Consider the following 16,360-nt stretch of genomic DNA (forward strand, 5'->3'; position numbering starts at 1 on the left):
GCACCACAAGCCAAAACGCGTTAGTCAAGTAATAAAGCTGCTGTTTATACTGCAAGTGTTGCTAGAGCCTCGACCTCTTCAGACCCTTGGTTCTTCTAAACGAACCTAGGAAGTAGGTGAAGTTATGCTAGAAACCTCCATTCTGTGTCAAGAGGCTATCAATGAATCATTTTTCCCAAAGCTACACCTTGTAACCAAGCAGGAAGAGACTGTGGAGAATGCAGGGTAGGTTTATAATAGACTGCCAGTTGTTTTGTTTTCACACAAAGTGTCTCTTATAATTTGGCACTACAGCAAGTTTACTTTAGCCCAGAGGTACCCAGACTTTCCTGGGATCAGTTGCTAGTTTGGAATAAAACAAGAAGCCCACTGTTTAAAAATGTGCTCATTGGAAGCATCACAAAGAAGGACGATGAGCCAGTCGCCGTGCCGTGCTCCTCGGTTTCTCCGTCAGATTCTCTCCTCACTCGTCACCACCGGTTTTCAGTCATACATGTACTCCTTTTCGAATTTTAGCCATGTACAAGTAATCCCTGTGAGCTGAAAGCTCAAGATTCAGACTCCTTGAAACACCCATGGTATGATCATCTCAGGTATACGGCTCTGGATGTGAGCACAAAAACCCCACCTACCCCCTGTGTCAGACAGAGTGGAACTGATGGATGGATCAAGCATGAACCAAGTAAAACTTATTTTGAACCATTAATCATGAAAGGCTTCCTTCAGCCTCCATTTATAGGCCAGGAGGGCTGTTGCAGTTTCTTGTGTTAATAAACACGCAAGGTTCGCCTATCGGATAACACTCTGGTATGGTAGTTAATTTAATAGTGAGTAAATCTAACATGTTACAGCTAAGTGCTGCTATAATGAGTACAACTTCGAGCTCATCTAAAATGTTCTTTTTTTTATTATTATTATTATTATTAATTTGCAGGATCGTGGTCCAAAACCAACAATAAATACTGATGCAAGGTGAAAAGTTATTAAGCGACCAAAATACATCATCTTTATGAACTTTAGTAATAATTATATCAGTTGTGTTGTAAAAGTACCCTCTTGTAGTCCAGGGCCAATCAGAGGTCACCAATAATTCTGGCATAGATTCTCTTGGGACAACAGCTGTCCCAGGTTTTTGTGCCTATACATCACGCTGATTTTAACATACACTATTTAGACAAAAGTATTTATCTCTTTGAATTGCTGCAGGTGCACCTTGCCATGCAGTCTCCCTTTACAAACATTTGTGAATGAACAGGTTGTTCCAAAGAGCTCATAGAATTCGAGTGTGGTGCTGTAATAGGATGCAATCATTGCAACAAGTCCTCCCTCTGAGATATTACAGTATTTAAGTAGACTTATTGCAAAGTGGAAGCAACAGCAACTAGTCTCCAGCCACGTAGTTGGAGAGCAGAGTCACCAGTGCTAAGGTGCATAGTGCCTAACAGTCGCCAATGTGTCTGCAGAGCTCCAGACTCCCTCCTATCATTAACATCGGCAGAAAAACGGTGCAATGGGAGCTTCATGGTATGTGTTTCTATGGCCAAGAAGCTCCTATGTGGGTGGCCCGGTGCTTTTGTCCATATAGTGTACTTCACTGGATCAGTGAAAACTTTGACCAACTAGTGATGCTGGAGGAAAGGCCACTTGGTTCTCTTAAAATAAGTGGCACTCATCCTCTGGGGACCATGAAATTTTCTTTTCATTAAACATGGAGATATTTTGAGCACTTAGAATTAGATTTTGTTTAACAAAATTGTGTTGTTTTTTTTCTTCCCATCATTAAATCTGAGGCTCACGTTAAAGGCAGCTTGTTCACCTGTAGATAAATGATATTCCCAGCAGCATTATAAAGGTGGTCACTGAACAGCAGATGGTGCCAGAGCCTCAGCAAAAAAATCTGGAATCTACACAGCAGTGAGTGTGCATATGAAAATCCATCACCTTAAAAAAAACCCTCCTTTACACGCACTTGTGGAGGTATAATTCACCTCAGTTTCTCACTGGTAAGGTAAGCTTGCACGGGCTTGATGTAACTAAGTACTGTACTCTCAGGAAAACTTAAGGAAAAATAAAACAACTATTAAGCTCCAACGTTTTTGCTCATATGTTAATTCATCAAGAGCGAAATATTTTAAGTTTAATTTTTGTTTGTTTGTTTTTTGAAATCCAGTGATGCTTTTGTCACGCAAAAAGCTCCAAAACCCCTGAAACGTGAGGCGGTTCCGTTTTATTTTTAAATAGTTATTACTTATAATTTTTAAGATTTGGTTTTAAAACACAAATGATGCACAATGATGTCACTTTTGACTCTGGGTCACGTATCACTATTTTTCTGTTTTTCAAAAATCAGTCAGTTAATAAGGAAATTAAATGAGCAATGGCAGAGTTCGTGAAGACTATTAATATCTCATCATCATCTTCTTTTTAATACTTGGTAATTGTTATATTAAGTTTCCTCGCCAATACTTTTGCTTTACATTTGAAATTGAGGGCTTACTGCGTGAATTTGTTGCTTTTTTGATGAAACGACTGCACGATTGCACTTTGCAAAGCACAGATCTTGTGTTTTAATTTGTAAAGAGAAATATCAAATAAACCTAGCTGTGTTTATTTTTGTTTTAATGACCTTAACTGTTACATAAGTGGAAACCTGTAATTGGGCGGATAGGTTTCCTTAATTACAGCAGATTGCGTCCTCTTGTTATTTGTGACAAAGGGGATTACAGCAGGCCCGTTAACTGAGCGCATGCGCACTGTGTACAGCCCAATATTGAGGATTCCCGTTACGAGGAAGCAAAGGAGATACACAATTTCCCATTTGTACCTTCAAAATAAAACGCACTGAAGCGCGGTGTTAACAAACCCTCTGGTAGAACTAACAAATCAGGTGCTATTTCTTCCCGAGAAAAAGTCGGCTAAATGTGGAAAATGAGGTAGAAAAGGAAATTCAGCTAAAAATTTGGTGTTTTACAGAAGTGAGTACGGAGTGTAACCAAAGTTGTCAGTTCAAGATAAACACTTTAAAAGATCCCAAAAGCGCAATATATACAGACAATAATTCAAAGTTAAAATATCAATAACTAAGCCGACGAATAGGGAAGTAAAAATACCTGTCTCTATGGACGTCACAGTATCTGCCATTTTGATTTCAGGCATGAAGCTGGCACCTGTCCAGGATATTTTTACCATCTTGATAACAGTCGCCTTCGACCACGGTAATCAGCTTCTACTCAGTTAGTAGTTAATGTTATGGTTTAACTGCTCTTTGAGTCGAGTTATGGCTTGGAAATGGCACAATGTACCAATTAGCATGCACTTGCTAGCGACTTATGGGCAAAATTTGCTTTGGTGAAAGAAAGACTAAAGGACAAGGAACTAAAGACTAAGTGTCCTTTTATTTAAATCAAACACAATATAATACACAATATAATGTGCGAAAAATTACATATTTTTATTTTGTAATTAATTCATTTTTTAGAAGTAAACGTTAAGCTCCTGGTCATCTTAATTAGGGGCTGGGGGTTGTTTTATGGCGCCCCCTGCTGTTTCGCTGGCTATATTACAGGTCATGTGTGTACATTTTTTTTTAAAAAAATTTTATTTTGAAATCAAGAGAGCGGAACTTCTCGTTTTCCATCCGCAGCTTGACGCTGCTTGGGTAAGGAGAGGAGAGGAGGAGAGAGGAGCTCCGTCGGCGGACCAGGGAGCGCGTGGAGAGGAATCCCAGCAGCCCCCACCCCCCCTAGCCCCGGAGAGCGAGAGCCGGACCGGCTGGATCCCCCTCCTCCCTCGCCCGCTCCCCCCCTGCGGAGGAGGACCCGAGAGAGACCCACGTTGCCACGGGAGAGGCCTCGGTTCAGGTGAGGGTGCTGTTTTAAGCCGCTTCAGGCTGCTCTCCCCCTTGGCAGGCAGGTGCTGTGTGAAGGGCTGCCGGAGATGGAGAGTCGGCGATCAGCGAGTTAAATCTCGGTAGATTCGATATCCTGTTACTTACTTGTCGTATGATTTACACGGCCTCTGTGTCCAGGGCTGCCGAGCCGATAACAAGAGGTGAGGATGGGGGGTGGGAGTGAACTCGTATTGCACCGGTGTGAAAGCAGCTTTTACTTTGCGCAAAAAGAGCGCTATATACTGTGCATCTTGGACGGGAGAGCCGCTCTTCCAGGCTTTACTGGTCTTGCCTGTGCATTTCAGGGCTTGCAGCATATCCACTGTTTCAAAGGTGCTTAGTCTTTTACCTTCTCGTTTCATATTTACAATGCACAGCCACAGTTGCAGTAAATCTGTGTGGGAGCCATATCTGAGCGAGCTGCTGTTACCCTCACCAAATATCACTCACATCAGTAGTAATGGCTCCTGCTGGAAAATTAAAGCCTTTCTCAGTAAGTTTACCTCTCAAACAGGGACTTTCTGCGTGACTCTGTGCTGCCTGTTTTTCTCCCCCACTCCACTCGGAGTAATAAATTAGTAATTGCACAACTATATTGTTCTGCAGAGAACCCAGAGGGGAGTGGATGCACATTAATAGTCTATGTTTGGACCACTTGCCAGCTTTCAGGGTCTAAAAGTGGACACTCTCAGCATGTTTTTACTGGCATTCAACCTTAATCCGATTCATGCCAGGTAAACTGTGTAAACCCAATAATCGCTACTTCATATGTGCCATTATTGTTCATTAAAGAGAAGATAATGGTCAAAATGTCAGCTTTTTGTCGGGTTTAACTAACACCTTATAATAATTAAAAACCACATAATGTAACATTTATCTATCTCATCATATAAGTGTCATATGAGTAGCTAAAAGTGAAACAGTCTGGCCTGGGTGGACTTTGGGCATAAGTGTTGTGTGTTACGGCCAAGCCCACAGAAGCACAAGGAGATACTGCAGAGGGGAGATCACGATGCTGGGAGGATGGGGGAAGCTGGGATAGCCCTCCTCCGTGATGCAGGAGAGAGGTGGGGGCGGTGGATGAAGGATGGTCTGGCACACCCTTCCCTCTCCTCTCTCTCCCTCTCTTTCCGTGGTGTTCTGGTGCATTACTCCTCCCTGTTCACTTCAGAGCGTAATCAGTCTGTCAGCAGAAGCAGACTCAATCAGTCACTTCCTGACCACCACCACCACATCCAGATCCACCTGAACACACTCTGATATCTGACCACACATTCACCACATCCTTCCTGTGGGGTGCCTCGGCCTTAAGCTCAAATCGGTTCAATAATCTTTATTTTCCGTTGTTGTTGTTTTTGTTTTTGTGACTCAAAGTGTTGTCTATCCATACAAAACCAGATGGAAACGTGCAATATTCACATCACTCTTTAAGTTAACTACGCTACAGCCCACCTACACTGCATTTCTGCTCTACATACACCCTTATCATCTCTAGTGTGTGAATTTCCTGCATGCGTCGTGAGCAACAGCTAAAAGAACAGAAGAACAGCCTCTTACTGTGATTCCAGGGTGTGTGTGGACTCATTTGCACATCATTATTCAGTGATGCCTTCTCCCCCCAGATCTGATTAGATACGTGTTTTTCTGACTAGCTTAGAAGACTCGTTGCCATTCAGTGCTGTGTCCCAGGAGCTGTCCGTGGTCCTTAGATTGCTGTGCGTAAATGCTAGCACTTGGGTGTGAATGGGGGAATGAGACATTTTGCAGAAAGCGCTTTCAGTGTTTAAGTAGAGTAGAAAAGCTTTATATAAAAACCAGTCTATTTAACATTAACCATTAATGCTCTTAAAGGAACTCTCTGTCTCTTTGCTGGTATAATATGGAGGTAATTTCATTGGTTCCTCTATCAAGAATCCACAGAAGAAGGCAGGCGTGCCCCAAGCTCCTAATTTGCTAACAGATTAAATGGAAATATGCCTACAGACTTAACAGCTTACCTAAAAGTAAGAAGAACCTGAGTGTGGGTAAGGTTAAGCAAAACGTACAGTAGAGTCATTGTTTGTGAATTTACTCTGACACACAGGAAAACTTCTCATTTGGAAGTTGTAGGAGTGCAAAGACTGCATTTCGAGATCTACACATGACTTCATTTGAATTGTTTTAGTACAGACTTGTAGCAAAGCATGAAGTGGTGATAAAAACAAAAAATTTTTTTATCATTTAGCATGAATGTGTAAGTATTTTTTGCTTTATAAGACCTGATAACTACTTTATAACCGTGTTATAAGCCAAACCTTTATCTTTTCCTAAACCTGACTGTGTAGTTTTTCATCCCTCACTGTGTCACTGATACTTGAATTTGGTCCAGCTCTTCCATTTCTCTCAGTCTCCGTCTTATCAGACTGATCAGAGTCAGTCGCTCCAAAACAAATATTTCACTCACTGTTTTCAGCCATTCATCTTGCCTTGGTGGATCTGGCTTGTGGCATCGCTTTGTGATTGCTTTCTTACAGGCTACTACTACTAACAAGATTTTAAAGCTGTCTTCTCTTCTACTGACACAATATTTCCTTCCATATTACCTAAATATGGTACCTTGGTATATGAAAGCCCAGTATTTGGCAATCACCAAAATTTCAAAAAATTGTACTGAATTCTCGAAAACCGCGTTCTCTTGAAGTATGTGATGATGTAGTGGATTGTTGTGTCTCCGTATTTGCAACCGTTCATCCTCAGAAATACTCACGCGTTACTTTTCCCATTTCTGTTTAACATATAGTGCTGTAGTTCCTGTTCTCCTCATTGTTGGTATAATTTAGATATTATTCTATAATTGAAAATATCTGAAGTGGTCCTTTTTGTACATTGTAAAGCTTTGTTTTATGTCCTGAAACCAAATGAAATCCTTTTATTAATAAGCTATCAAAAAAAGTAAACTTTTGTCTCTGGCATGAGCGTCAAAGCGATTCACTCCATCACCAACCCACCAAACCTCCAAATGCAGATTTTTTTTTTCCTATGCAAGTGGAAAATGTGCATTCTGTAGATATGAGGGCGTACTGCTGAAGAAAACGTGTTCAAGGACTCAAAAATCATGTAGAACCTGACTTGACTTCACTTTATTTTCCCAAGTAGGGAAACTTGTTGTGCAGCAGCTTGTGTGATTAAAACCAACAATGCACAAAAATGTTAATTCATTTCATTCCAATGAAATGAATTTACTTATAGCAGATGGCACAAATGAGTTTTATATCTCTTAGTTTTAAATCTTTGGAAGTTTTGACTTTCTTCCTAAGCAGAAGTCCTGAAATTCTTCTGGTGAAGGATATTTCTGTCTGGCTTAATGCATCTGCCACAAAACTGAAATTAGTAAATTAAAAAATATGAGTCTGCATTGATTATTTTTAATATGTTATTAACTTAAAATAGGTTGCTGTGATTATTAAAAATTTAGGTTAGGTTTATGGATTAAAACACTAACGGGTTAGTGTTTAGAAATGTCATGATTTGAAAGCTCAGATTTCTTGGTTGACATGGTGACACAGCCCCCGAATTTATCTGGACAAGCTGCAGAAAGAAAATATGCCAGACTTTTTGCTAAAAATACATTACCCACAAATCCCTGTTGACTATCAAGAAAAACACGTGACATTTTGTGTCCAGGAACGCGAACAAAGATTGACTCTTTTGTGATTGATTCACAGCACTGGTCCCACCCAGTGCTGTGTAACAGGAGCTCTCCGTGGTCCTTAGACGAATACTCTTCGTGGTGCTGCAGAAGAGGCTCGACAGAAGGAGGCTCGAGTCAGAAAACAAAATAATGCGATACTCTTTGCATTCATTTTTCACTAGAGGGCTGTCAGTGTTTTCTCATTATAAATCCAGTGCCCCTGCTTCTTTAACAGCGGTGCTCTTTCACCCCCTCCTTAAAGCTCAAACTTGCTTAATGTTTTGGTTCATGTAAGCAGAAGAGAGCATTCCTACAGTAAGATCAATCTGGGGGAAGCCTAACAGTGTTTCTTATAAATGAAGTTTAAGAAAATTACTGCAAAAAAAAAAAACATGTTGTTGAATTCAGTTATCTGCATGATGTTGGTAACTTAATGAATAATCAATAAGTGTGGATTACAATAATAACCCAACCGCAGATTTATTTTTTCAATTAGTTTGGCATTCACATATGTCAAAATCTTGCCATTTTGCCATCATCGATACTCTGCGATGCCTCAGCCTGCACTGGGCAGCACCAGTCGAATGACATCAATGTTGACATCTGCTGACCAGCAGCTCTTCCTGCTCAGTAATGCAGGCATAGCACAATGAAGCAAGGGCAGCTGGCAGTCTACACCTTTGCTCGAATTCAGCCATTTGCTCATGTGTGTTGTTCACTCACAGCGAAGATCATAGATCATTCTGGGACTGCAATCAGTTTATTATCACTGCCGCGGCCTCTCCACCAAAATCTGTAACCTCACAAGATGTCAGGCTTCTAACACTGTTGTGTAAACAAACAGGGGAACAAGCCCAGTGTCAGAAATGAGGAAAAAGCGAGCATTGTGAATAATTTGTTTTCCGAGATCAACAGTTTAGAGCGCAGTTGAAGATTAATATTTGCTGCTGGAAGCAATGCATTAAACAACATGTTGTTATTACATCAGCGTTGCTCACATTTGTCAGAAAGGGCCCTTTGTTTCCTCATTCTTATTGATCGCTGATTGGCTGACTTTTCCCTCCAGCGTTTCACCTCTCTCCAGTGCATGAGCCGTCGTTTTCTTAATCATGTCTCCATTGTTTTGGGGGAGAGATTTGTGCTTTGTGTCAGCTGGGAATTCTTTAACTGTCATTTTGTCCTTTCAAAAGTCTTCCTCCTCCTCCACACTCCTCCTCAGCTGCATCAGGATTTACCTCATTTATTCATTCTGACTGCTTTCACTTCCAAACAAAATCTGCCATGGTCACTTCTAATGGTTAAATTTTGATAATTCTATTGAATGATGGAAATGCCATCTTCCTAATATTCACAGTTTCTTGGTTGTGTTGTCTTTGTAATTTCTGAAGAGGCAGAGAAACCAAATGGGCTGCTTTTAGCCTCTTGATGACTACCAGAGTCTGCCCTGCCTCCACTTGCTTGCTTCACCCTTTGTTCCCATAGCGTAGGCAGTTCTTACTGAGTTTCCATTGGAGAAACCTCCCATCTGCTTTCTTTCCGCACTCGTAGGAGGGCTGAAGTCTTAAATCATAAAGCACGTCTTCCCAAACATCTGCCTGCAGTCCAACAGCATTTCTTCCACATCAGAGCTCCTGTGGCCACCAGTAGACCTTTTTCAAAGCAGACGTTTTCAAATGTCATTACGGGAAAATCACATGTGCATTAATGGTGGTTGCGCTCCACTTAGGGAGGGCCCTGCTATTGTGTACACTGATTCGCTGTCATTGCTCAGGGGGACACTTAATGGAACAGAACCACTGTTAAAGAGAGGCCTATTAATCTCATTTTTAGGTTCATATTGTTATTCTTCTGCTAGAGAGCTCTGCAAGATTGACAGTACTAAATAATCCTGATTTACTTTTACAGTGGGGCTACAGTGGCCCATTAGCTCATCCTCTATCTGTGCCAGAACTGGAGTTCAGCTCAGTTCAGCTCCATGTCAGATTGATGTGTGTATAGGTAACAGTCCAAAAAACAAACAAAGAAGATGAGTTTTAATTTTAGACTGATCAGGAAGACACAGCAATACAGGATTGTTCCAAGGATGTAAATTAAAATATATATTTAGCAATTGATGAAAACCACAAGTGTCATTTACAAGAAAGGATCCCGAGGCTTATACTTCAAGTAAAAGCTGTGGGAGCTTGAAAAGAACCAGACCTGCATTGATAAATGATGATCTTCATCATTTATCAATCAGAGAGAAAGAGGCGATTCCAATAAACCAGTCAGAGTGATCCTTTTGAAATAAATCTTAAGTCCTCACCTTTCAGTTCCTGCTACCTGTGTCAGTTAAACAGCAGTTAGAAGCCTAGACCTCCCTCTCCCCAGCCACCTCCTCCAGCTTATCCAGGGGAACACCAGGGCGTTCCCTGGCCAGCCGAGAGATATAATTTCTCCAGCGGGTCCTGGGTCTGCCCCGGGGCCTCCTCCCGGTGGGACATGCCCGGAAAACCTCACCCAGGAGGCGCCCAGGAGGCATCCTTGTCAGATGCCCAAACCACCTCAACTGGCTCCTTTCGATGTGGAGGAGCAGCAAGACAACAACACAGAGATCCCTCTATGCAACTATGTTAGTCCAGAGTGGTGGGAAAGGGGGTGAGCCACCCTAAGTGATGGTGATGTACTGCCATCAGGACGGAGATTTTTGCAGCTTTAGAGTGTATTTATCAAATGGGTTGGGTATTTGTGAGTGTATATGTGCATATAGTTATATTGGAAAGTGATTTTGTGATAGGGGCATTAGATACGGCCCATTATGGTGAAGAGGGAGCTGAATGTAGCTGAGGTGGTTTGGGCATCTGACGAGGATGGCTTAGTGTTCTGGGCACGTCTTACCAGGAGAAGAAGTGGCTGAGCTCAGTCATTCGACAGGGACTTGGAGTAGAGCCGCTGCTCCTCCACATCGAAAGGAGTCAGTTGAGGTGGTTCGTGCATCTGACTAGGATTCCACCTGATAGCCTCCTGGGTGAGGTATTCTGGGCATGTCCTACTGGGAGGAGGCCAAGGGTCAGACCCAGGACTCACTGGAGAGATTATGTCTGAGCTGGCTTGCGAACGTCTTGGTGTCCCCCAATGACCCGAACCCAGATAAGCGGCAGAAAATGTATGGATGGATTATCCAGTAGCGGATTAAAGCAGTAGTTTTTCTCTCAGATGAATAAAAAGAAGCAAAAGTACTAAAATAGCAAATGTACCAGCATAGGAGACTGTATGGGAAGTGCAGGCGTCAAGTTTATGGATCATCCTGCTTCATGGAACAGAGAATTTGTTTGAAAATTAGATTTAAATGTGCCACATACTGACAGATAATCATAGTAGAAACCTTGCAGCTTTAATTTTCAGCAGTGATTGTTGCTGTTCTTGCCACAGTAGTGAAGAAATGCAGCCCAGCAGCTTCTCAGGATTCGTTCTCTGCAGGTGATCCTGTTGGCAGTCCACAGAGGCCAGATGACAGCATGGTTTTCCCCATTGCAGTCACGAGCCAAGTCACCAGGCCATCTGTCAGACTTTGCTTCCAACTGCGACCTCCTCATTCCCCCAGGAATTTACTTTATCACTCACTCAAGAGTGAGATAGCTTGTTAATTCCTGTAAAGTGAACTTACTGGCTATTTTCTTTAATTAAGGTTAGAGACTAATCAGATACAGGCTGTAGGTAATGTGACATATCTGAAAACCACACTTGCAGCAGGATGTTTAAAGTTTGCTTTGAACACATGAATGTCTGCTGAAAGCATGAGATTTCTCAAAGTGTCAGAAAAAGTTAGTCCTTAAATCCTTCAGGTTAATAATGTTTGAAAGGTACTGTGGTTAGATTTCATTTAGCTGCTGACGTACTTTCAGTGGGGCTGCTTTCAATTTTCTGTTCTCCTCATTTTCCCAAAGATATTAGATGTCATTGAGCACTGCTGGAAGGTGAACAGGTCATCTCAGCCCAATTAAAAAACACTTTATGTTAATAGCAGTGCTGCGTAGTAATCTGGCATAAAGAGACATAAGCAGGATTTGGTTTTATTACTATACTATACTGAGAAATACTGAGACATTTTACATTATACATTAATACCACCGGCACATGCACACATGTTTTGTTCTCCAGTCTTCAGTTGTTGTTGAATGTATTAGGTAATTTTACGGCAGAAAATGCTGATTTACTGCTTCAGAGTTGACCTTGTTCAGATGCAGATTGGTTCAGTACCAAGTTTAACAGGGATACATTTCCATTTCTCTGAGCAGGTTTTTCTCCGCACACTTCAGTTTGCAGTATGATCCAAACAACATCACAAGAGCATTTCATCTGTGAGTTTCAAGATGATTTAAGATGAATTTGAAAAGCTGTAGCGGAATAAGCCCTCCCACTTAATCTGAACATCTCCCCCTTGACTCTGTGTTGGAGCACAGCGTCACTTAAAAGCTGAGCCCTACAAAGACTCGAGTGCCTCAAGCAGCCGGATTATACACTGGTGTCTTTTTAGCATTCAGAACGTGTTAGCTTTAAAACAGCAGGCTCTCATAATGCACCCGAGAGTGCATCTGACAGGTTATGTGTATTGTTTGATTTGCCAAGTATAAGCAACTAAAACATACAGGCTCAAATATGTGCACGCCCTCACTTAAATATTTTATAGAGTGATGCTTTAGGTTTACACTGTACCGACTGTCAAGCATAGTATTGGCAGCATCATGCTTTGGGGCTGTTTTGTAGCCGCTAGTATCAGTATATAAATGAAGTAGGACTACTACGGTTGGATATCGTCACTGATTTCTAGATTGGATTAGATTCTGATTCACAAGGTCCCGATTTGATTCGATCGATTCGATTTGAATCGGGGAAATTTTGCCTCAGACAGTCAGAAATATTATAATTCTGATCATTTATTAGTACATATCCATATTTTTATATCTATAAAAAGAAAGCTGACACTTCTGAGACTTTATCAAAGGTGTAAGCATCACAGCAGATGCCGTTGCGTCAAAGTAACTGAGCATAAAACAGAAAAACATGAAGGAGATTTTCCTGGCCTGGCTTTTTATAGCAGAAACCCTTAAAAATATTCTGCAATACAACAAAAACTAAAGAAAACCATGAATCAACATATAAACATTACCAGATGCTGCTGAAGTGAAGCAGAGCAAAGTTACAGAGGTTTAAATAGAGACACGGCTAAGCGTTTTGCAATTTCGCATAATTTTAAAATTGTTAAATTTCTTCAGTATTGAACAGCAGACATGAGATTTTCTTGTCGGAAGTCAGTTAAATTAAAAGAAAAAAAAAACAGTGGCCGACAGCGCTGTACATAATGGTAGACTGGCGGGTAATAAGCAAGCAAATAATGCAGAAAACAGAGATTTTTAGATGGGAAACTGTCTTGAAGTACACTGAGAGAGAGAGAGAGTTGTGCATGAAGTGTTATTTTATTGTGGTGGAAGCAAAACAGCAAGAGTAAGAGGGAATTCATGGCGATGTTTATGTGAAGCTAAATGTGAAGCGTAGTTTGGATCTTCTTTTGCTGCTGGTTTGGTTGGATAGTGATGAAACCTGCAGCTTCAGAATCTAGCACAAAAAAGACGTAAACACAAAGACCGGACTGCCGACGTACCAGAAACAGTGGGATGTCGGCTCTCAGCCCCGATGGCGTGTCCGTGTATGTGCCATCGGGTGAGAAAGCCGACATCTCACTGATTCTGATGCGTCGGCGGGTCTGTGCTTTGTGTTAACCTCTTTGTGCAGAATCAGTGTACCGTGTATCCGTGTCTCATTTACTGTTTTAGCTGTTCGGTGGTTGTCAAAATTTAACCTGAGATTCTGGCGTTTCCGGCAAAATAAATTTCTATTTAAAATTTTAATAAATCGATATCACGTTATTCAAGCTAGAATCGATTTTAATCGGAAAATCGATTATCAAAACCCACTCATAAGGACTACCTCCAAATTCTTCACCTCAGCTTCCCCTCAGCTCATCAGCTCGATAAAATGTGAACAGATTTGGTTGTTCAGACAGGGTAATGATTCCAAACACGTATTAAAACTGGTTTTAGAATGGATACAACTGGCTAACATTAAGCTTGCAGAATAACACTTCCAAGGCCCCAAACCATGCTAGGCCACATCTATGCTAGGAAACAAACAAAATTCAATAAATTCTATTAATTCCGCCAAGAAGAGGTCAAAGGTCAGATAGCCACCCAGAAACTTGGTGATGGCTACCATAAGTGTCTGGTCTATGCACAGAGACATTTAACCAAATATGTGAAAGTATATGCATATCTTTGAGTCTGTGTTCTTTTGATCCTGTGTGGATTATAGAAAATCCAAAATAAATTTGAACTTGTGCACCCAATTTTATTTTAAGTCACTAAAGATGTATGCTGTTCAATCATTGCACCCTTGAAAAAAAGAACAGTTCAAGGAATTAATCAAAATCAAATCAAAAGCCTCAAATTATCAGGACCTTCATGTCCATGATGAGTGCATATTATCTTCTGACCACAACCATAGTAACACTAATCCAGTGTTTATCAGCATCAACTGTAATTATTAATATTTGTGTTTTTCTCCTGGTGTTGATATTTCTTTGTTTACATTTCTTCCTGCCAGCAGTCATTTTATTAGTTGATAAGTGTTCAGGGTCTAATAATGGTTCATGGCACTGTACTAATTATATGTGCATCTTGGCAAATCAATCAAAATAAAGCAGGATGTCACATTAACCTTGAGTGCAACAAGACTTATTGATCTGCATGATCTGCATTTGTCTTCTCCTGACTTCTACCTGTCAATAAGACCTTTCCACACATGCAGTACTGTTCTTAATTAATATCAAGAACATTATAAGAACAAAATATTTAGAAAATTAATGTTTTTCATGGTTTACTAATTTGAAGTACAACCACAGCTAGATTCAACATTAAAACAGTCTTTAACCTGCCAGTTCCCGAGCACACAGAGTCTGTGTAATAGCAATGTAAGAGCAGTGCCAGTGTGCAGTCTTCTACTGCTCTTAGACTGGAACGTATAAAATGAATTGATCAGAGGTGTATGCCTCCAAGTTGCGGATTAGCTAAATGCCATCCCATCTCAAGTCAATGATTCCCAGTGTGGGGATTGAGAGTCTCTTCGTGGGTACGCAGGGTTAAGCTGCACCATTAAGACTTTGGATATTTATTTCCAAACTTTTCTTAATGTGTGAAATATTAGATTAGCTTATTATGATTAGACGTGACGTGAGACAATATAAGAACTTGGCAACGATAAGTGTTTTCAGGAAACATTAGAGGAACTACTTTGTGACACTGTAACTGGGTAAATAATAAGGTGAGTTAATCAATAATAATTTAAAAATTCTGCCGTCAGACAAAATAAGAAAATATATTTTTATCACCAGTCAATAAACTCAGTTTCTAATCAGCCAGTATGATTTTGCCTTAAATGCCTTACAGCGAGGCTCTGATTTCATAAGTTGTCAATAGTTCTGCTGGCAGAGGTATTGATTATGATGATGTGACACTGATAGAAAAGGACATATGCAAATTGCTGACCATGAAAAGTTCAGACATGAATAATTCTGTGCATCTGAAAAGCATATTGACTGTTTCTGAGGTTTTAATTAAATATAAAGAGTTGTCAGTTGTGTTGAGTCCAGTGCTAAGGGATAGCTACCTGTTTCTGACATTCTGACAGTAAAACTAATAAATATGATGAGTTATTTAAAAACAGTCGGTAAGATTAAAACCCTATTAGATATTGCTGATTTGTCCTAAAAGTCAGACTTTTAAAGTTGACCTTGTGTACTTTGTTGTTTTATTTTCTATCATGTACATATGTTACAGTGGCGGAGGCTTAAGTTACACATATGTACAATGTATGTGTAAGTAATCTCTGTGAGTCAAAAAGGCTCTGTTTCAGACAGTTCTTTTCTACTCTTGGCTCTTTATGATGTCATTAAGAAGCCATATCGCTAATATGACTATTTCAGGCACATAGTTGATGCAAAGCTACTCTAGTAAACTCCAAAAATAAGAATGTGGATACGATAATAATAGATCACATTTAATAAGTAATTTGCTAAGAAAACATGCACTTCTAGCTGTGACTGATGTCACCTTTGGTTATTGTGTCTTTTATCAATAAGGGGCCATATCTACCTGAAAGTGGCATATATTATATTTTTACTTGTGCTGATGCTCAGAAATTTGAGCTCTGAGGCTTAGCGATACCACACATTTTGGGGCTGATACTGATATTTGACTGCTTTCACTGTGAATAATATTAATCTGAAGTGTGAATGCATAACAGACAGAAGTGTGAGGTGGAAGCTCCGAACAGCTAGAAAACAAGATATTTTTAAATCGCTGGTGGAGACCAAAATGGAGCTAAAAAGAATGAAGAAAAGTATTTTATTCATTAGTATGGAAGAAATGTGGCTCCAAATAAATTATAACATTGTTTTGTGTTTGCTTAATGTGTAAATAAATGTGTAAGTGTTTTATTTTGTTCATTTTGTATCGATGTGTAGCCTAGTGATGTATGTTAAGTAAGCAGTTAGTGATATGTGGAACGGTGTGCCATTTATTCAGTGTTTCAGTATTGATTATCCCTTCAATAGTTCTTAGTTTGCCTCCTCCCTCACTCACCGGTTCCCCTGCTTGCCCTAAGCTGATCAATGTATATGTGACTCCTTTAATGCATAGCAGTGATAATTAGGCCCAGGAGGATATCAGTGAATTGACAGATTAATCATTTTGACCCAGTGAAGCCTG

At 40.4% G+C, this 16,360-nt stretch overlaps 1 protein-coding gene across 1 annotated transcript in view; it reads left to right on the forward strand.

Moving 5' to 3' along the window:
• The first annotated feature begins 3,169 nt into the window (after positions 1–3,169).
• The window catches only part of capn5b (calpain 5b), a 59,413-nt gene continuing 46,222 nt past the window's right edge, over positions 3,170–16,360 (forward strand). The window contains exons 1-2 of the mRNA XM_085421248.1: positions 3,170–3,215; positions 3,644–3,860. The gene's annotated coding sequence lies outside the window, so the exon portion shown is untranslated. The remainder of the gene's footprint in view (positions 3,216–3,643; positions 3,861–16,360) is intronic.

The sequence above is a fragment of the Rhamphochromis longiceps genome, linkage group LG10 (assembly GCF_057381845.1).
Source record: "Rhamphochromis longiceps isolate RC_006_pf linkage group LG10, R_longiceps_female_GT1.1, whole genome shotgun sequence".
In the NCBI taxonomy this organism is placed as follows: domain Eukaryota; kingdom Metazoa; phylum Chordata; class Actinopteri; order Cichliformes; family Cichlidae; genus Rhamphochromis; species Rhamphochromis longiceps.